The sequence below is a fragment of the Mesoplodon densirostris genome, chromosome 7 (assembly GCF_025265405.1).
Source record: "Mesoplodon densirostris isolate mMesDen1 chromosome 7, mMesDen1 primary haplotype, whole genome shotgun sequence".
NCBI classification, from domain to species: domain Eukaryota; kingdom Metazoa; phylum Chordata; class Mammalia; order Artiodactyla; family Ziphiidae; genus Mesoplodon; species Mesoplodon densirostris.
The window spans coordinates 12199627-12219618 of record NC_082667.1 but is presented as its reverse complement, the minus strand read 5'-3'; the positions used below and the strand labels follow the sequence as shown (position 1 = coordinate 12219618).

Below are 19992 nucleotides of genomic sequence, written 5' to 3'. Positions count from 1 at the left end.
AATGGTGTGTTAGTTTCTGCTTTATAACAGAGTGAATCAGCTATACATATACATATATCCCCATATCTCCTCCCTCTTGTGTCTCCCTCCCACCCTCCCTATCCCACCCCTCTAGTTGGTCACAAAGCACCGAGCTGATCTCCCTGAGCTATATACATAGTAGTTTGAATATGTTAATCCCATACTACTAATTTGTCCCTTCCCCTTTGGTAGACATAGGTTTGTTTTCTTTGTCCCTCCCCTTTTAGTAAACATAGGTTTGTTTTCTATGTCTGTGAGTCTGCTTCTATTTTGCATATACATTCATTTGTATTATTTTTTTAGATTCCACATATAAGTGATATCACACTGTATTTGTCTTTCTCTGTCTGACTTACTTCACTAAGCATAATAGGTCCATCCATGTTGCTGCAAATGGCAGTATTTCTTTTTTATGGCTAAGTAATATTCCATTATATATAATTATGTGCCTATATATATATATATATATATATATGAATATCTTCTTAATCCAACTATCTTTTTATGGGCACTTGGGTTGCTTCCATGTCTTGGCTATTATAAACAGTGCTGCTATGAACACTGGGGTGCATGCTTCTTTCTGAGAGTTTCCATTTTTTCTGGATATATATACCCAGGAGTGGAATTGCTGGATCATATGTTGGCTGTATTTTTAGTTTTTTGAGGAACCTCCATATTGTTTTCCATAATGGCTGCACCAACTGTGTACAAGGGTTCCCTTTTCTCCACATCCTTTCCAACATTTGTTATTTGTAGACTTTTTAATGACAGCCATTCTGACACATGTGAGGTGATAGCTCATTGTTGAAATAAACTCAAAATGATTTAAAGACCTAAGTGTAAGAACGGAAACCATAAAACTCCAAGAAGAGAACATAGGCAGAACACTCTTTGACATAAAGCACAGAAATATTTTCTTGGATCAGTCTCCTAAGGCAAAAGAAATAAAAGCAAATATAAACAAATGGGACCTAATTAAACTTTAAAACTTTTGCACAGCAAAGGAAACCATTGACAAAAATGAAAAGACAACCTATAGAATGGGAGAAAATAGTTGCAAATGATATTATGGATAAGGGGTTAATATCCAAAATATACAAAACTCATATAACTCCATGTCAAAAAAACAACCTAATCAAAAAATGGGCAAAAAATCTGAATAGGCATTTTTTCAAAGAAGATATGCAGATGGCTAACGGGCACATGAAAAGATGCACAATATCACTAATTATTAGAGAAATGCAGGTTATGTTTATTTTTAATTATTAAATTAAGGTAGTAGTTTGATGGTCCAGTTAATAAAGCTGACCCTGCTCAAAGTATTCTTCAAACTCCTGTATTAGTTTCCAGGGATGCCTCACGTGAATCTCTACGTGCTCACAATAATACATCTGTCAATTTCTGTCACCACTGGAAATATGTCCTGTTCTTTCTTCTTCCCCACCTGTTCCATTTGTCACATCCTTTGCCTCAGAATCCACTTAGCGATTTATACCATTTCCTCTGCCCATAATGGTATTTGCAGAATCTGTATCATAGATGTCAACTCTTTATGTTCTTAAAGCTTTTGACCTTGGGGAGGCAGAGCACTGCTGTGTTCCATGCAGGAGTGGGCAGGAGGGAATCCTAGTCTGCACTGGGCCCCTGGGCTCTGCAACAGCTCAGCCTGCATCCAAAGCTTCCCAAGAATCCGTTGGGTGTTGCTCTTCACTTCTCTGACTGTAGGTACCTCAATCAAATCCAAGGTACTGGGAGGGAACAGGCCCCACCTACTCATCATTTTCTGTTTTTCCTCTGATCCCTATCCTTAGAACTCAAACTCCTTTTCTACCTGTCCCTTGGATTACCAGAAAAACAAGATCCCAGGAGTATGAATGATATAAACCATCATGGGAGGGTATAAAGGTGGTGACAGTATTTTACAAACAGAGGATGATTCCAAACTCAGTCAGCCAAAACTGATGTGTCACACCTGGAATTCCAGTAACAGGATTTTAAATCAGAAGAAGCAGATAAGCGAAACATGGAAATTCAGGGTGAAGGCAGCCAAAGAATATTAAGTTTAAGATCACTTATAATAAAATAAAACATTTAGACCTTTAAAGACATGATATTTATTCTAGAAGACAGGATGCTTTAACATATATATTATAATTTTCATAAGAAATGTTTGATCCCTTTAATGATGGTTGGTCTGGTTATTAAAACCCCAGCTGAAAATGTATAGATCCTCTAAAAGGGGGATGGTTAATAAATAGTTCCTGTGTCAATTGTGTTACGGGAAAAATGTGGTGGGAAAAATTAAGCTAGTAGTTAGAAAGCTTGGCATTAGTTAAAAAGTTTCCTCCTGATTGAAAAAGACAATATAGGGTCTGTTTGAATAAGAGTAGTATACTGCACCCATCTCCGGGCTATTGTAAATAGAGCTGCAATGAACATTCATCGGATGAATGGATAAAGAAGATGTGGCACATATATACAATGGAATATTACTCAGCCATAAAAAGAAAAGAAATTGAGCTATTTGTAATGAGGTGGATGGACCTAGAGTCTGTCGTACAGAGTGAAGTAAGTCAGAAAGAGAAAAACAAATACCGTATGCTAGCACATATATATGGAAGTTAAGAAAAAAAAAATGTCATGAAGAACCTAGGGGTAAGACAGGAATAAAGACACAGACCTACTAGAGAATGGAGTTGAGGATACGGGGAGGGGGAAGGGTAAGCTGTGACAAAGCGAGAGAGTGGCATGGACATATATACACTACCAAACGTAAAATAGAGAGCTAGTGGGAAGCAGCTGCATAGCACAGGGAGATCAGCTTGGTGCTTTGTGACCACCTAGAGGGGTGGGATAGGGAGGCTGGGAGGGAGACGCAAGAGGGAAGAGATATGGGAACATATGTATAACTGATTCACTTTGTTATAAAGCAGAAACTAACACACCATTGTAAAGCAATTATACTTCAATAAAGATGTAAAAAAAAAAGAGTAGTATACTGCAGAGTTATTTGCTCTCTTGGAATCTGCCAGAAGGCAGGGAGAATGCAACGAATTGACAGGGACTACTGAGAGAATGGGTTGTCAGGTCTAAGGAGACAATTTAATGCCTCTTTCTGCTTAAATTCTAAGCAGAGAGTTAAAGACTTTTATTTAAGAAGGAAGGGCTAATTGAAAAGCCTCTAGGTACTGTGGCCACGAAGCCCCAACATTGCATATGAGACTCGATATACTTTTTACCCTATAGAAAGAACTTAGGAAATCTTCCAAGGAATATATTCCTTTTGGTACAAAATAGAAATGAGGCAAGACTAGGAACCAGCCTCATCTGACCCTGGTGGCAGGATGTAGGATGGGGCTTTGAGAGTTTGAAATTAAAGAGAAATCTTCAAAGATATTAGACACCTTGTTAGGAAGATAAATTGTCTTTCCCTGGAGACTTAACTCAGGAGCCAATTATGGCATGATGCTGGGACAGAGAATACAAAAAGCACCACCAGGAAGGTCTAGTGTAGGATCACAAACTCCGGGAGAGAGGCTGATCCACAAGCCCTGCTATCTTGGGCTGAGTCTGCAAAAAGTCCTGGGCAATTCTAACAGCAGGGATGTATTGTTCCATCAAGGGTGAGAGGAATTCCATGAAGTGAGAATAAGACATAGTGGTTCTGGAAGCAACTCCCTATCAACCAAGTTGCTGTGATTATGGACTCACGCTGCATTGTTGTTTATTCAAAGGGAACAAAGACAACGTAACTGAAGTTCAGAGAAGAAAAGTGACTTGCCCAGGGTCACATATCTAGTGTGAGTGAGCTACGACCTAGGTCTCCTCTGGATCGGCAGGTCACTGGCAGAGGAAACACTAAACAAGGGAAGAAGACACTAGTGAAGTGGAATTCAGGTGAGGATGGCTCATGTCCCGCTAATGCTTCCAAATCTAATTTCTCTTCTTTGTTATTATTTCTAATGGGTCAGCTTAGTATTGGCCTGGCTGCTGGTGTATCAGGTAATCAAATATGACCAAAGCCCTTCTTTACAGCTCTTTTCTAGAACTCTATTAAGAACCTTCAACTCCATTAACCCAGATTCCTCCAACAGTGCTTAGACAACACCAGACTGCGGAAATACTTCTGCTTTCAAATTTGGATGCTGTTTCTTATCAAACTGCTGCTTTTATTGACTATGAGAACAACCAAACAATGCTTATGGAGCTTTGTGAGGTGCTAAAAGGAGCTTATGTTTGCTCTTTTGATTCCAAGGTTAATGCAAGTACTTAACAAAAACCAAAAAACAAACAGAAAACCCTTAATAAGCCAGCCAACTCTAATTAGGATAAGAGCTATTTGTTAAATATGCATGTTGTTAGACTGAAAATAGAAATATTCCTGTAAGCAGAGCCCATTGCTGATTGCTAATGGATTTTTTTTTTGGTTTGTGCTTCTTTTGTTCATAGAATATAAAGTACCCTTCCTTAAAATTTTAAATAGCCACCATATATACGTAGAGTGCTTTTAGCTTTCCAATGCACTTTTGCATCTGTTTTAATCTATGCATTAACCTTATCTTATAAGCAGGACAGATATTATGATCCCCTTTTGGCAGAAGAGGAAATTGAGGTTCAGAGAGGTTAAGTGCCTTGTGGAAGATCAAACAGCTAATTGGGGACAGAGTTGCAAATACAAGAGCTGACATAAGTTAGAGAATCACTTGCTCTCCATTCTTAGTACAATGGAAGCATTCATCACTTTTTATCTTATATTGTATTGAGCTCTATATTCGTCCATTTCCACATTAGGCTGCGAAGTTTGTTGAAGTCGAATACCTGCCTATCAGACACTCAGTTTAAAGTCTTTTATTTTAAAATGACTCGATCTTTTGCTTTCTATTTTGTTTTAAAATGTTTATTGGAGTATAGTTGCTTTACACTGTTGTGTTGGTTTCTAAATAAATAAATAAGAGAAAACAAAAGAACAGAAAACCTAAGAACTGTAAGTTCCTGAGGAGGATCAATACCACAAAATAAGAACAAGGGGAGAGTAGAGAAAAACAAGATACTGAGGGAGACTAGATAAAGTTTTGCCTAAGGGTACTCTGACTAAATTGTGGGAGAAATTGTGTTCAGCTTCCATGGTAAAACAAGTAAAGGATCCTTATTAAATTGTCATAATGAAATTATTGGTTAAAAATATAAAATGACTTGAACTTGTCTTCAGGGATCCCGTTATCGGGCGCTTTCGTCTCAGGTTCACAGGTCAACTGCTGAATGGACGGCTGGGAGGAATTACACTGTAGTGACAGAGTTCTTCCTTACTGTGTTCGCTGAACATTCCGAGGGATGTTTTGTTATTATTCCTGACTTAGAGGTAGATGAGGCATCTGAGACTTCGAGTTAATTGTGCCAAGGTCATCAAGCAAATGCTACAGTGGGGCTCCCACCCGAGCCAAGCCTGAGCTTTTCATTACCATGCACACAGTCTCCAGCTATGATCTACTGCCCACCCTATATAATCACTCAATCTGGAATTTATTGTTATTGCACTGTTCTCCTCTCTTTCTGTCTTTTTGGGTTTCTATATACTCACTCTGCTGGGGAACTCGGGAATGATCTTCCTGACCCACAAAGATTGCCGGCTCCACACTCGCATACTGCTTCCTCAGCCACCTTTCCTTCGTGGACATCAGCTAGTCCTCCGCCATCGTCCTCCAGATACCGGCAGTGCTGCTGGAACACAGCAGAGTCATCTCCAAAGTGCGCTGTGCCGCCCAATTCTTTCTCTTCACCTTCTTTTCTTCCATTGATTGCTACCTCTTGGCGATCATGGCCTGTGACCGCTACGTGGCCGTGTGCTGACCGCTGCTTTATGGCACCATCATGACCAAGAAGGCCCGCTTGGGTTTGGTAGCTGGGGCTTATGTTGCTGGTTTTTCCAGCGCCTTTATTTGAACGGTCACTGCCTTCACTCTCTTCTTTTGTAGAAACAATGAGATCAACTTTATTTTCTGTGACTTACCCCCTCTGTTAAAACTCGCTTGTGGGGCCTCCCTGGTGGCGCAAGTGGTTGAGAGTCCGCCTGCCGATGCAGGGGATACGGGTTCGTGCCCCGGTCTGGGAGGATCCCATATGCCGCGGAGCAGCTGGGCCCGTGAGCCATGGCCGCTGAGCCTGCGTGTCCGGAGCCTGCGCGTCCGGAGCCTGTGCTCCGCAACGGGGGAGGCCACAACAGTGAGAGGCCCGCATACCGCAAAAAAAAAAAAAAAAAAAAAAAAAAAAACTCGCTTGTGGGGAAAGCTACACCCAGGAGGTGGTGATTATTGTGTTTCCCGTTTTTGTCATGCCTGCTTGTATATTACTCATCTTGGTTTCCTACTTGTTCGTCATCGTGGCCATCATGCAGGTCTGCTCTGCCTGGGGCCAGGCCAAGACCTTCTCTACCTGCGCCTCCCACCTCACTGCTGTTGCTCTCTTCTTTGGGACCCTCATCTTTATGTACCTGCGAGATAATTCAGGCCAGTCCTCGGAGGCAGACCAAGTGGTGTCCATGCTCTACACACTGGTGACCCCAATGTTGAACCCCGTCATCTACAGCCTGAGGAATAAGGAGGTCAAGGAGTCTGTTGTGAAAGCCCTGAGCCGATCAAAGGCTTCTGGAAGGCCCTAAATGGACCCTCATCAAATATGTCATTCCTTAGTTTCTCCATCCTTTCTGTCTTTCCTCAAATATCACCTACTTGGTTTCCCAGAAAACCTTATTAATATTACACCTAAACTTCCCACCTCCACTTTCTGATTTACTATATCATGTAATACTTGTCATGATCTGATATACTATGTTTTACATATTTGATATTATCTAGTCCTCACAGCTAGAAAGTAAACTACATGAAAAGAAGCACTTTTATCTGTGAGATTCATTTCTGTACACCCAGTGCTTAGCAAAGCACCTAACACGCAGAAGGCTCTCAAGAAATATTTGTTGAATGAATGAATGAATCTTAGGTTCCAGTGTCGACCTTTTTTTTTTTTTTTTTTTTTTTCTTTTTGCGGTATGCGGGCCTCTCACTGTTGTGGCCTCTCCCGTTGCGGAGCACAGGCTCCGGATGCGCAGGCCCAGCGGCCATGGCTCACGGGCCCAGCCGCTCCGCGGCATATGGGATCCTCCCAGACCGGGGCACGAACCCGTATCCCCTGCATCGGCAGGCGGACTCTTAACCACTGCGCCACCAGGGAGGCCCTCCAGTGTCGACCTTTAAGTTCCAGCTTCTTCAGTCCTCAGTTTTCTTATCTGCCAAGTGAGTTCACCTAATTTATAAGACTATATTTTTGAGGATTCAGTGCATGAATGGGCAGGGACCATGTCAGTCTTATTCACTAGCATCTGTGGAATGTAAGGCATTGCCTGGCACAGTTGATGAGTGAAACAAATCTAAAAGCTATCTACCAATGCACCTACTGTTTTGATCCAAAGGGATTTTCTGAATCCCATTGTTTATGTTTTCATTTTTTCTCTTCTTATTGTTTCTGTGGGTTCTGAATAATAATAATTTAATTAGTGATGATGATGATGATGATGATGAGAGATAGCAACTAAGATTTATTAGGCAGTTATCACCTTCCAGAAATTGTAATGTTTGCTCCAGGAATTACCTGATTTAATTCTCACCACAACACTGTGAGGCGTTTTGTTATTATTCCTGACTTAGAGGTAGATGAGGCATCTGAGACTTCGAGTTAATTGTGCCAAGGTCATCAAGCAAATGCTACAGTGGGGCTCCCACCCCAGCCAAGCCTGAGCTTTTCATTACCATGCACACAGTCTCCAGCTATGATCTACTGCCCACCCTATATAATCACTCAATCTGGAATTTATTGTTATTGAACTTTTTCCTTTTACCTAGTAAAGAAAAGATAAAAGTGCAATCTGTAGAGGTAGAAGGAAGTCAACAACATTTATTTTATAGCCCTGATGTGCTAGCGCTGTGTAATGTGGCAGCATGTGTCAATGTGTGTGTGTGTGCATGTAGTTGTGTATGAGAAAATGAAGTGCATAGATTAAATAGATAGCAGCTCTGAACTCTAGGAACTTTCATTTTAAGGACATATAACAGAAATTTTAGAAAAGCGTTGTATAGACATGTTTAGGAAAAGATATTGAGAAACATTGCACTGGCGGCCAAGGTTCACACATTAGCCTTTGCTCGCGTTTTTGCACAAATCACTTAAAAACTGCAGAGTGGGGTGAAGCAACTCCACCGAGTGCATCTTGGAGGCCATTTTTCAAATATTAGCTGCCATGCAATGTTCCCTGACACGTCAGCTTCTGTAGTAGGTGGTAAAAGACACTTGTATTGTAGAAAGAGCTCAGAATTTGGCACTAAAGTGTCCAGTCTGTCACTTCTTAGCTTATTATGGCTTCAGATTAGTTAGGGCTTATCAGCCTGCTTTCTCAACTATTGGGCATTTACTCTGGGCCAGATTTTCTGTGTATTTCATTTGTTCTCACAACAACTTGCGGCACGTGGAGGATGGGAAGGTGTTGGGTGAAGTTCTACAGACATAAACATTAATTCATAAATAGTGTTATTATGGTGATTGTCCCAGGTTCCACAGCCCATGTGCACCAATGGGTAGAGGGACCCACAGCTGATCAGTGGACTTCATGTCAGAACTGTCTGGAGCAGTCTCTCTTGGGCCAAGATTAGAATTGGATCCAGATTCCTCTAAAAGTAAAGAGTTCACCAAGAGGTTTTTTTTTTTTTTTTTGCGGCACGCAGGCCTCTCACTGTTGTGGTCTCTCCCGTTGCGGAGCACAGGCTCCGGGTGCGCAGGCCCAGCGGCCATGGCTCATGGGCCCAGCTGCTCCACGGCATGTGGGATCTTCCCGGACCGGGGCACGAACCCGTGTCCCCTGCATCGGCAGGCGGACTCTCAACCACTGCGCCACCAGGGAAGCCCAGTTTTGTTATTCTTAACAGTGTCCTTCAGAGAGTAAACACTTTTAATTTTGATGAAATCCCATTTATCAATTTTGCCATTTATGATTGTGCTTTTGGTATCATACATATTTAAGAAATCTTTGTCTGTCTCCATGGTCACAAAGATTTTCTCCTGTCTTCTAGAAGTTTATAGTTTTAGGTTTTACATTTATGTGTAAGATCCATTTTGAGTTGAGTTTTGTATATGAAAAAGGTATGGGTCAAAGTAAACACTTTTGCATATGGACATCCAGGTGTTCAGCACCATTTGTTGAAACGTCTATCTTTTCTCCACTGAGTTGTCTCTCACCTCTGTTGAAAATTTATTGTCCGTATATGGGTGAGCCTTTCTTTTCTGTTCCAATGATGTATTTGTCTATTTTTACTCCAATACCACACTGTCTTGAATAATGATAAGTCAGAAATCACGTAGGGCTAGTCCTTCAGCTTCATCCATTTTCATAATCATTTTAACTACTTTAGGCCCTCTGAATTTCCATATGATTTTTAAAACCAATTTGTCAATTTATACAAAAATGTCTATTGTAATTTTGATTGGGACTGCATGGAATCTGATTGGTCAGTTTGGGAACAATTTACATAATACCAATATTGATTCTTCTGATCCATGAGATTGATGTATCTCTCCTTTTATTTTGGTCTTCTTTAATTTCTGTGTTTTGTACTTTTCAGGGTATAGATTTTTCAAATCTTTTGTCAGATTTACTCTTAAATATTCTATTATTTTTGATGCAATAGTAATGGTATTGAGTTTTAAATTTCAGTTTCCAACTGCTCCTTGCTTGTGTATAGAAATACAATTACTTTTTTATATTGAGCTGGCAACCTTGCAACTCTTCCTTATTAGTTCTAGTAGCTTTTTTGTAGATTCCATTGAATTTTCTACTTAGAAAATCATATAAATAAAAATAGTTTTATTTTTTCCTTTCTAATTTCAGTGGCTTTATTTCATTTTCTTGCCTCACTGCACTGGCTAGAAACTTTAATACAATGTTTCTTTGTTTTTTATTCCAAATTTGCTACCATCAGTTCTCCTTGGGCACTGCTTTCTGAGCCTGTGGCATATTATTGTATTTTATATATCTTTGTTATTTTTATTTATTTAATTTTTCCAGTTTTATTGAGATATAATTGACATATGACATAAGTTTAAAGTGTGCAAAATAGTGATTCGATATATGTGTATATTGTGAAATGATTACTACAGTTAGTTAACATCACCTCACATAGGTGAGAACTATGAGAACTTTTTCCTTGTGATAAAAACTTTTAAGATTTACTCTTTTAGCAACTTTCAAATATACAAGACAGCAGTGTTAACAATGGTCATCATGTACATTACATCACTAGAACTTATTTATCTTACAACTGGAGGTTTTGCCTTTTGACGACCTCCACCCAGTTCACCCACCTTTCACCCCTCACTCCCAGTTCCCCCACTCTCCATCCCTTGCCTCTGGCAACCACATATTTCTATTTCTATGAGTTTGAATTTTTCAGATTCTACATATAAGTGACATCATATAGTATTTGTCTTTCTCTGGCTGACTTATTTCATTTCTAATAAAAAGTTGAAGAGAAGTGATGAGAATGAAAATCCCTGTCTTGTTCTTGTTCTTAGGAGAAACTTCAGTTTCTCACCTTTCATTATGTAGATTTTTCACAGATGACTTTTTACCAGGTTAAGGGTGTTCCCTTTGATTCCTAGTTTGTTGGGAGTTTTTTTGTTTTTTTTTTCCCTAAAATCAGGGATGAATAATGGATTTTGTCCAAAATTAATTTCTGCATCCACTAGAATGATCACACAGTCTTATTTTTTGTTTATTAATATGGTGAACAACATTGACTGCTTTTGAAATGTTAAACAATTCTTGTGTTTCTAAGATAAACTGTACTTGATCACAGTGTAGTGTTCTTTTTTTAATATTATTATTTTTATTTTTTAACATTATTATTGGAGTATAATTGCTTTACAATGGTGTGTTAGTTTCTGCAGTATAACAAAGTGAATCAGTTATATATATAATATACCCCCATATCTCTTCACTCTTGCATCTCCCTCTCTCCCACCCTCCCTATCCCAGCCTTCTAGCTGGTCACAAAGTGCTGATCTCCCTGTGCTATGCGACTACTTCCCACTAGCTACCTATTTTACAATTTGGTAGTGTACATATGTCCATATATACACTCCCACTCTCTCACTTTGTCCCAGCTTACCCTTCCTCCTCCCCATGTCCTCAAGTCCATTCTCTAGTAGGTCTGTGTCTTTATTCCCATTTTGCCCTTAGGTTCTTCATGACCTTTTTTTTTTTTTTTTTAGATTCCATATATATGTGTTAGCATAAGGTATTTGTTTTTCTCTTTCTGATTTACTTCACTCTGTAGGACAGACTCTAGGTTCATCCATTTCACTACAAATAGCTCAGTTTCGTTTCTTTTATGGCTGAGTAATATTCCATTGTATATATGTGCCACATCTTCTTTATCCATTCATCTGTCAACGGACACTTAGGTGGCTTCCATGTCCTGGTTATTGTAAATAGAGCTGCAGTGAACATTTTGGTACATGACTCTTTTTGAATTATGGTTTTCTCAGGGTATATGCCCAGTAGTGGGATTGGTGGGTCGTGTTGTAGTTCTACTTTTAGTTTTTTAAGGAACCTCCATACTGTTCTCCATAGTGGTTGTATCAATTTACATTCCCACAAACGGTGCAAGAGGGTTCCCTTTTCTTCACATCCTTTCCAGCATTTATTGTTTGTAGATTTTTAAATTATGGCCATTCTGACCGGTGTGAGGTGATAGAGATGGTAAACATTTTGAGAGTTCCTTCTCTGTTTCCTCTCTAGTGCCTAGTAGAGGGGAAACACTCAGTAAATACCTTGAGAATTGAATTTAACTCCTGCACTAGGGATTATGGCTCCAAAGAGTTGTCATCTCTAGTGGAAGGGGATAGGCTACAGCTTTCTGTACCGCTTAAGTGAATGTCTGTGTTGGAAGGAAATCTGGGGACCCAGTAATTCAGCATTCAAGGCTCTTAGTTCCAAATTAAAGACATAAACTCTGGATTTTTAATATTGAAAAGAAATATATTGAAATGGTATTGGGTGGTTCACAGATACACTGGGAAGGCTGGAAATATAGACTCTGAAATAGGAGAAAGGGAGGATGCATAGACAGAGACAGAACCAAAATTAATAAACTCTCTCTTCTAATGATTGCCTGTGCCTCATAACATAGTACAGCCATTTCTCACCCAAAACAAGAACACTCACCCCCTCCTCAAGAGGAAATGACTTAACCTATGGACTGACTGTATAAATATTCATGACTAATATTTAAAATAACTAGGTAATGGAGAAGAAACAAAAGACAAGTTATTCTGTCTATCTATCTATCTAATCACAACTAGGAAAGAAATGTGGGTGGAACCGGAACCCTTGCTTCTACAATTTGTCCATGTGGCATATTTATGAGTTCCTTCCTATACTACTGCTATGGCTTAAATGTTTGTGTCCCCTTAAAATCCATGTGTTGAAACATGACCCCAGGTGTTGGTATTAGGAGGTACGGTCTTGGAAGGTGATTAGGTCATGGTAACAGAGCCCTCATGAATGGGATTAGTGTCCTTATAAATGAGACCCGAAAGAGCTCTCTTGCCCCTTCTGCTATGTGAGGATGCAGTGAGAAAATGGCTGTCTATGAGCCAGGAGGCACACTGTCACCAGACACTGAATTGCTAGTGACTTGATCTTGGACTTCTAGCCTCCAGTACTGTAAACAATAAATTTCTGTTGTTTATAAGCCACCCGATTTATGGTATTTTGTTATAGCAGCCCAAAGGGACTATGATAACTACTATCTTAGCGCAGGTCTTCTTGTTTCTAGAGACTGAAACAAGAATTTATATGTCTTAACATTTTATTTGGAAGATGAAATCCCAGGGATGTAAGGAGGAGGACAATGGAGGGAACAGAGGCTAGGCTAGATGCAAAACAGTGCAATGAAATGCATCACTGCAAGTGTGATTGTTCCCAACAGGCACAGAAGAGACAGAGAAGATTACTCATCAGATATATTCGCCCAGCATGTCAGACTCCTCTGGCAGGAAAAATCATAGCTAGGAGGACAAGTCCAGGGAGAGAAAAAAGGGATACTTATATGTCCCATTCCTTTTCATCTCTTGCTTCCTATTAGCCAAGTTTCATCCATGGGGACTTGACCCTTTCGAACTTCCAGGTTGCATCATCTGGCCCCTTGGTGGCCACACAGGAATTCAGGAACCATATTCCACAATACGGCTATATCTGAATCCAGAAGATGAGGGAAACTTTGTGTGGGCAGGTTTGGCATATAGGTTTAATGTGGGTCTCAGCCAGCTGAGAGAGCTTGGAAAGAGGTAGCAGAGTTCCCAAGGTGAACTATGTCATTAGAAAGAAGAAGGTAATACAAGGTTTGTGTCCAATGCAATCCACCTCTTGTGCTACTCATATCTACTCATGCCCTCTCATTACCTCTAGATTCTATAGTAAAATTTTTGCAAGAGAATGAAAATACTCTGAGAAGGGAAGTACAAGTCCAGTCAGTCTAGAGCAGTTTCTCATCCTTTTATTCATTTTTGCCCGAGAAATCCCTTAAGGAGGCTTATAGATCTTTTATCCTTAATTCTCTCCACCTCCCATGAAATCAAATGCTATGAAATAAGATTTTGTCAGATATTGTTGAGCTTTGGAGAGGCACAAACCATTAAAATGTCTTCGTTTTTTTTCACCCCGAAGTACTAATGTTTTCCCACTTCTGGGCAGTATCATCCCTGTTGAAACCCCTCCAAGTTGGCCAGTCCTGCCCTCCAGGAAAACTAAGGCAAGAATGTCATCGGAAAGCATCACAGTCCTCATGGCCCATTAGCTGGTGCTGAGATTCTGATTAATATTCTGCCTCTTCCTCCGCCATCACTCATTAGATTCCCTCACTCTTGGCTCATACTGTGGCTGATTTAAGTTGTTCTCTGTGGAACTCAGAACTTTTGCCCTGAAGGGTATAATTCTTAGTGGCCCTGACCTTTGGGTTGTGGTGGCTGTAATTGCTTATTACAGTCATTCCTCCAGAGCTCGGAATTACCCTGGTTCAAGGTTTCCAGAATAGGAAGCCCATCTTCCCTACTGTGCTGGGAACTTGTGGAGGTTAGAACCTGAGTATTAACCCTATCTAAAGAGAAGGACTTGGAAAAATTGTCAGAGCCTCTAAATGAATTTTATCTGCTCCTAGTTTATTAATGAAACATTACTTAGGCTTTGTTTTGTATTCTGTTCTAGCCTAAGTATTATGGGGAAGTCATGAGGGCTAACACTCAGGTTTTTTCCTCCAAAAGTCCACGACTGACTTGAGATATAACATGTGAACAAAAAGCAAGAGTCTTTAGTTGCCAATGGCAGGTGGAGACAAATATAATGGTTCCCTCCCCATATCAAGCATTGGAGGGAAAATGCTGCAGGAATTCAGGGGAGAGAGAGCTTTCTGTGGACTAGAGTAATAAGTAAATATTTCATGGAATAAGTGAACTATAGCTATGCTTTAAAAATGGGTAGGGTTTATACAGGTAGAAAGACACAGAGAAGGGTTTTGAACCAAGTGCATGGTACGAGCAAAGGCCAGGTGGTAGGACCAGGCATGGCATATTCTGATTCAGTAAAGAGACTAAAGAGACCAGCACTACTAAGACTGAGGTTTATAAAAAGAAGTAAGAAAGAAAGTTGCAAAGTTGTAGCTTGGGGCCTGATCCTGACAGGTTTTTAAAGTCAGGATAAGGTGTTCAGATTTGCATTTACCAATTCCTTACCAAACACTTCGTAGTCATTCATAAATTATTCAGTGTCACGTAATTCCATGAGTGAAGTCATAAAATCTATAGCTGGAGGGCACCACATAGGTCAATGAGAACATCACTCATTGTGCAAATAAGTAAACTGACCTCCCAGAAGGATAGGCCTCTTGTCAACATCAGTTGATTAATTTTGGCAGAACCAAAATGAGAATCCACATGAAGTGGTTCCTAGTCCAGTGCTCTCTTGTTGATTCTCTTTCAACGTGATGTGGTAGAAAGAGTAGGGACTTTGAAATGAGACAGACCTGGATTTGAATTCCAGCTTTGCTACTTGACAGGTGTGTGACCTTGGGCATTTCACTTAGCATCTTAGAACTCCCGTTTCCATATCAGTAAACTGGAGATGAGGTTTGCAAAACACTTATCTTGGCATCTGGAACATAGTCAGCAGCTCAACAGGTGTTAGTTTCTCCTCCTCTGTTTACTTCAGAGGGGTGAGCATTCTAGGAATTATAATTAAAGTGTTCTATAATCCCAGCCTCTTTTCTGAGCTGGTTTGAGATAAACACTGATAAAAATCACCAAGAGGTCAGATAACAAAGTATCTCCAGAAAGGCCTGGCTAGAACACAGGTATATTAGGCTCTGGAACAGTGAGGGATGCGAATGGAGAAGCATCAGAATATGGGGGTCAGTCACAGAAACCATCCAATGATAAGTGCCCAATTTTACGCGTCAAGCACAAAATACCATGAAAAAGGAGTGTGAAGGAGACATTAAAACCAAGCTCACAATGGATAAAGAAATGAGATAAACAAATTGTGGTATATTCATACAATGGATTGCTACTCAGGAGTTAAAAAGAACAAATTGCTGAAATACACAACCACCTGTATGAATCTCAAAAACATTATGTTAAGTGAAGGAAGCCAGACTTAAAGGAATATACACTGTAGGAGTTCATCCATATGAAATTACTGGTTGGGCAAAGCTAATCTATGATGATAGAAGTCAGAATCGTGGTGGGCTGGGCAGGGAGAGGACTTGATTGGTGAGGAGGACAGGAGAATTTTCTGGGGTAATGAAAATATTTCATTATTGAGTACAATTTCCCAAACACATCAAACTGAACCAGTTGAGATCTATGCATTTTATCGTACTTTACTCACATTTCAATTCTAATGTGTAACAAAAACAAGACAAGCTCACCAGTTTTTCCTTTTTGCTTCGAGTGGAATTTAAATCTATTACAGTAAGTCCCCTACATATGAACCTTCAAGTCGCTAACTTTCAAAAATGAGAACGTGCATTCAGGCATGAATGAAATTGCAGCTTGCCCTCCGTCTCCTATTGCTGACAATCCTGCAGCTCTACCATCTCCCACCCCCCCTCCCTCCTCCAGTCAGTAACTCTTCTGGCCTGTTCACTCGATGCCAGCCCCTGTATGCCAGCTGTTGTACTGTACTACTGAACTTTTCAAGGTATTGTACTGCAAGATTAACAATGTTTTATTTGTGTTTGTTTTTTATGTATTATTTGTGTGAAAAGTATTATAAACCTATTACAGTACACTACTATATAGCTGATTGTGTTAGTTGGGAACTTAGGCTAACTTTGTTGGACTTACGAACAAATTGGACTTACGAACGCTCTCTCGGAACTGAACTCGTTCGTATGTAAGGGACTTACTGTATCACATTAGAGTCAATGGAAAATCTTTTCTGGCCTTATCTTTCCTCCCAGAAAAGCAGAGGTTGAGATGTTGAATCTTTGCTATGATTCTGGAGGCAGAAGCTGGGAGGCAGAGAAGAACCAAGGATGCTCCTACATGTGATAACATCCAGAGTGAAGCTATCATCCCCCACATAGTCTAATAAAAAGTAATACAGAGCAGCCGCATGGCACAGGGAGATCAGCTCGGTGCTTTGTGACCTCCTAGAGGGGTGGGATAGGGAGTGTGGGAGGGAGGGAGAAGCAAGAAGGAAGAGATATGGGGATATATGTATATGTATAGCTGATTCACTTGGTTATAAAGCAGAAACTAACACACCATTATAAAGCAATTATACTCCAATAAAGATGTCTTAAAAAAAAGTAATACACATTAGACATGAGAGAAGAGACCAGAAAAGTCATAGTTTCTCAGGAATAAGAAGACCCAGACAAGCCAGTGGGAGACACTTGTGTATAGCCACGAGGACTATTTGCTGGAGGCTTGTGGCCTCATATGTGAGTGTGGAAGAAGTTGTCAGTGTAGACATTTTGGAGCTAAGGTTCCTAAGAAGAGCTCTTTGGCCATGGAAAAAAATAAATATTCTTCTTGGAAAACACAGAAGGACTTGCCAAAACTTATCTCAAGGAAGACCTTAGCATATCTTTACACCATGGTCTTCTTGCAAATATTATTCTCCTCTACTCTAGGGAAAAAAAGACTTATAATTGTGTGTTTATTTTCCCGATGGTCTGTAAACTTCTTGAAAGCAGGTATCTTGTGTTTTTGTCTCTAAATTGCAAACATATAAACCGATACCTGGCAAATAGTATGGTCCCATCTTCATCCCCAAGTCACTATTCCTCAGTAGTCTCCTAAATCTCCTAAATCCCAACTGAAGGAATTGTTGTATGATGGCATAAAAGAGTCTTTCTAAAATAGCTTCATAAAGATCACCAAGTGTGTGGTCTGTCTTTGAAGATTGCTACACAAAATTGTGTTCCATCTCTGTTGAGTATCCTATTTTTCCCAGTGCTATGAGTGCCATACTTTTCCCTTCTCGTGAGAGCTGGACTGAAACCAAAAAGAGGCAACTAGGACAATTCTCAGACTGGAGCTAGTGAACAGAGAGAGGCCCAAGCAATAATCACCATCATGTTTCAAACTCGTGCTGATGTTCACTAGAATCTGTGATTTTACGATGTGGTTTTCAAAGTCATTTCTGAGAGAGAAAGAGAGAGAGAGAGAGAGAGAGAGAGAGAGAGAGAGAGAGAGAGAGAGAGATCATCGTTATGAAAATACCTGTTGAGATTCTCGATGATGTGGTACTGCAGGTTATTTTTGATCCACCCAATATCCATAAAACAAACAGTCTGTCCAGGATGTGTGGTTGCATGACAATCGCTCTCATTCAATGATTTCCTTATCTAGCCATCTCTCCATCTACATGCATTAGTAGTACTTAGACAGCACAGACATGAAGGAACACACACTTCCTATATGGTTTTCTTCGTCTTCAATATGTGGGAATGGGATATTGGAAGTCCTGGGAATTTTTAGGAAAGCATGAAATTATAAGTCATTCTTAAAATATTTTCAGCATTCTTTATACTCTTTACTCATTAGTGTAGGTATCTAAAATGTGTTTAAAAATTATAAATTTTAGGTGTATTAGTATATACTGTGTATTGTAGACTATAGCAAATAGCCAAACACTGGAAAATGCCCCATGAACATTACTGGGTAGTACTTGAATAACTAAACATTCCGATCTTCCAATAAAATTAACATTATACAGAATCACATGTCAAAACTGCCAGTTTAAGGACTTATTTGTTTCTAAAATTTATTATTTCTTGGGACATCACTCATAGGATTTGTATAAAGTATCCTATGCATATAAACTTATGAATATTTATTTTATTTGCAAGAATGACTCACTGTTAACAGAAAACAGGGCCATGAATACACACATGGGAATAGCTACCAGCAAGACTGACTGATTAGTTTGTGATTGAGTCTCTACCAGTGCTTCTAGTTCTGGTTCCACAAATGTAGACTTAACTTTTGACTCTGTATGTCACGTTTCCTGGTTCCTACTTTCTCCTTGACATGAGTGGATTCCTCTGAACAAGTAACCTCTCTATGTTGATCATTATGCTTTATTTGTTTATTTATTTTTAAATTAAATTAAAATTTATTTTTTTTAAAAAATTAACGTGTAGTTTATTTACAACATTGTATTTGCTTTAGGTATACAACATAGTGATTCAATATTGTTGTAGATTATACTCTATTTAAAATTATTGTAAAATATTGGCTATTTTCCCTATGCTGCATAATATATCCTTGGATCTTACTTATTTTATATATAAACTGTACATATTTTGTACCTCTTAATTCTCTATCCCTGTGTTGCTCCTCCCCACTTACCTCTCCCCACTGGTAACCACTAGTTTGTTCTCTGTAGAACTTTTGTAGACTTTTTGTTATTTGTAGACTTTTTGATGATAGCCATTCTGACAGGTGTGAGGTGATATCTCATTGCAGAGTTTGATTTGCATTTCCCTTATAATTAGTGATGTCGAGTGATAGTTATGCTTTAATTCTTGCAGGAGAATTATAATACTTTTCTCAATTTTCCTGTTTTCTCAACTACCTTTTCTCAGAGTTTGGATTTAAGAATAAATACCTTTTTGGGGGGAGAAATGCTGGGAAGGAATTTCCACATAAAAGCACTACTCCTGCTGTTGTGACTAACCCTTCTCTTCACCCAACAGTTCAACTGTAAGAAAAGAGTTGAAGAAATCCACTGTATCAACATACCAGTGACATTTTTGTCATGTATTCTGGTCATAAGATGCTTATTGATTCATAGTGGAAACATATGTGTACTTAATTACACTATGTGATGGACTGTATTTTAATAAAATTTTAATGAGAGAGGCATTGGTAGAGAAAGCCAGCATAGGAGTGGTTACTTCCTGGGCAAGCACTTTTCTGTAAGTCACTTGATACCAAGGACAGACCAAACCCAAAAGGCTGCATGAAAAGGATGAGCAGGGCTTTGAAAGAAGGAGTGGAAATTTGAAAGTAGCGGTGAAGACGGAGGAGAAGAAAAGTGGAGGAAACCTAAAATAGTTTTGCAAGTTCTGACTTCCATTTATGCTACCAGGACTCTACCTTGTTACCAGGGAGTGGAGGGTGGGGGGAGGGGGAAACATCATTTCTCAAGGGAACATCATCGATTGACATTTCAGTCCCATGGTGTGACTCATAATGTACTGATATTCCACTCAGTGTTCTAATTCTAGAATCTAACACCTTCATGCAAAGACTCTTATTTTAAGGGAATAATTTTTTTTATAAGAAGGAAGAGCTCATTACATTCAACTTAAATATGTTCAGAAAGGTAACTGGGGGAGCTCAGTAATTCAGTTGAAAGGA

The 19992-nt window shown here is 39.5% G+C and overlaps 1 pseudogene; it reads left to right on the top strand.

Moving 5' to 3' along the window:
- The first annotated feature begins 1910 nt into the window (after positions 1-1910).
- Positions 1911-6676, top strand: LOC132494112 (olfactory receptor 9Q2-like; annotated as a pseudogene).
- Positions 6677-19992: the final 13316 nt, after the last annotated feature.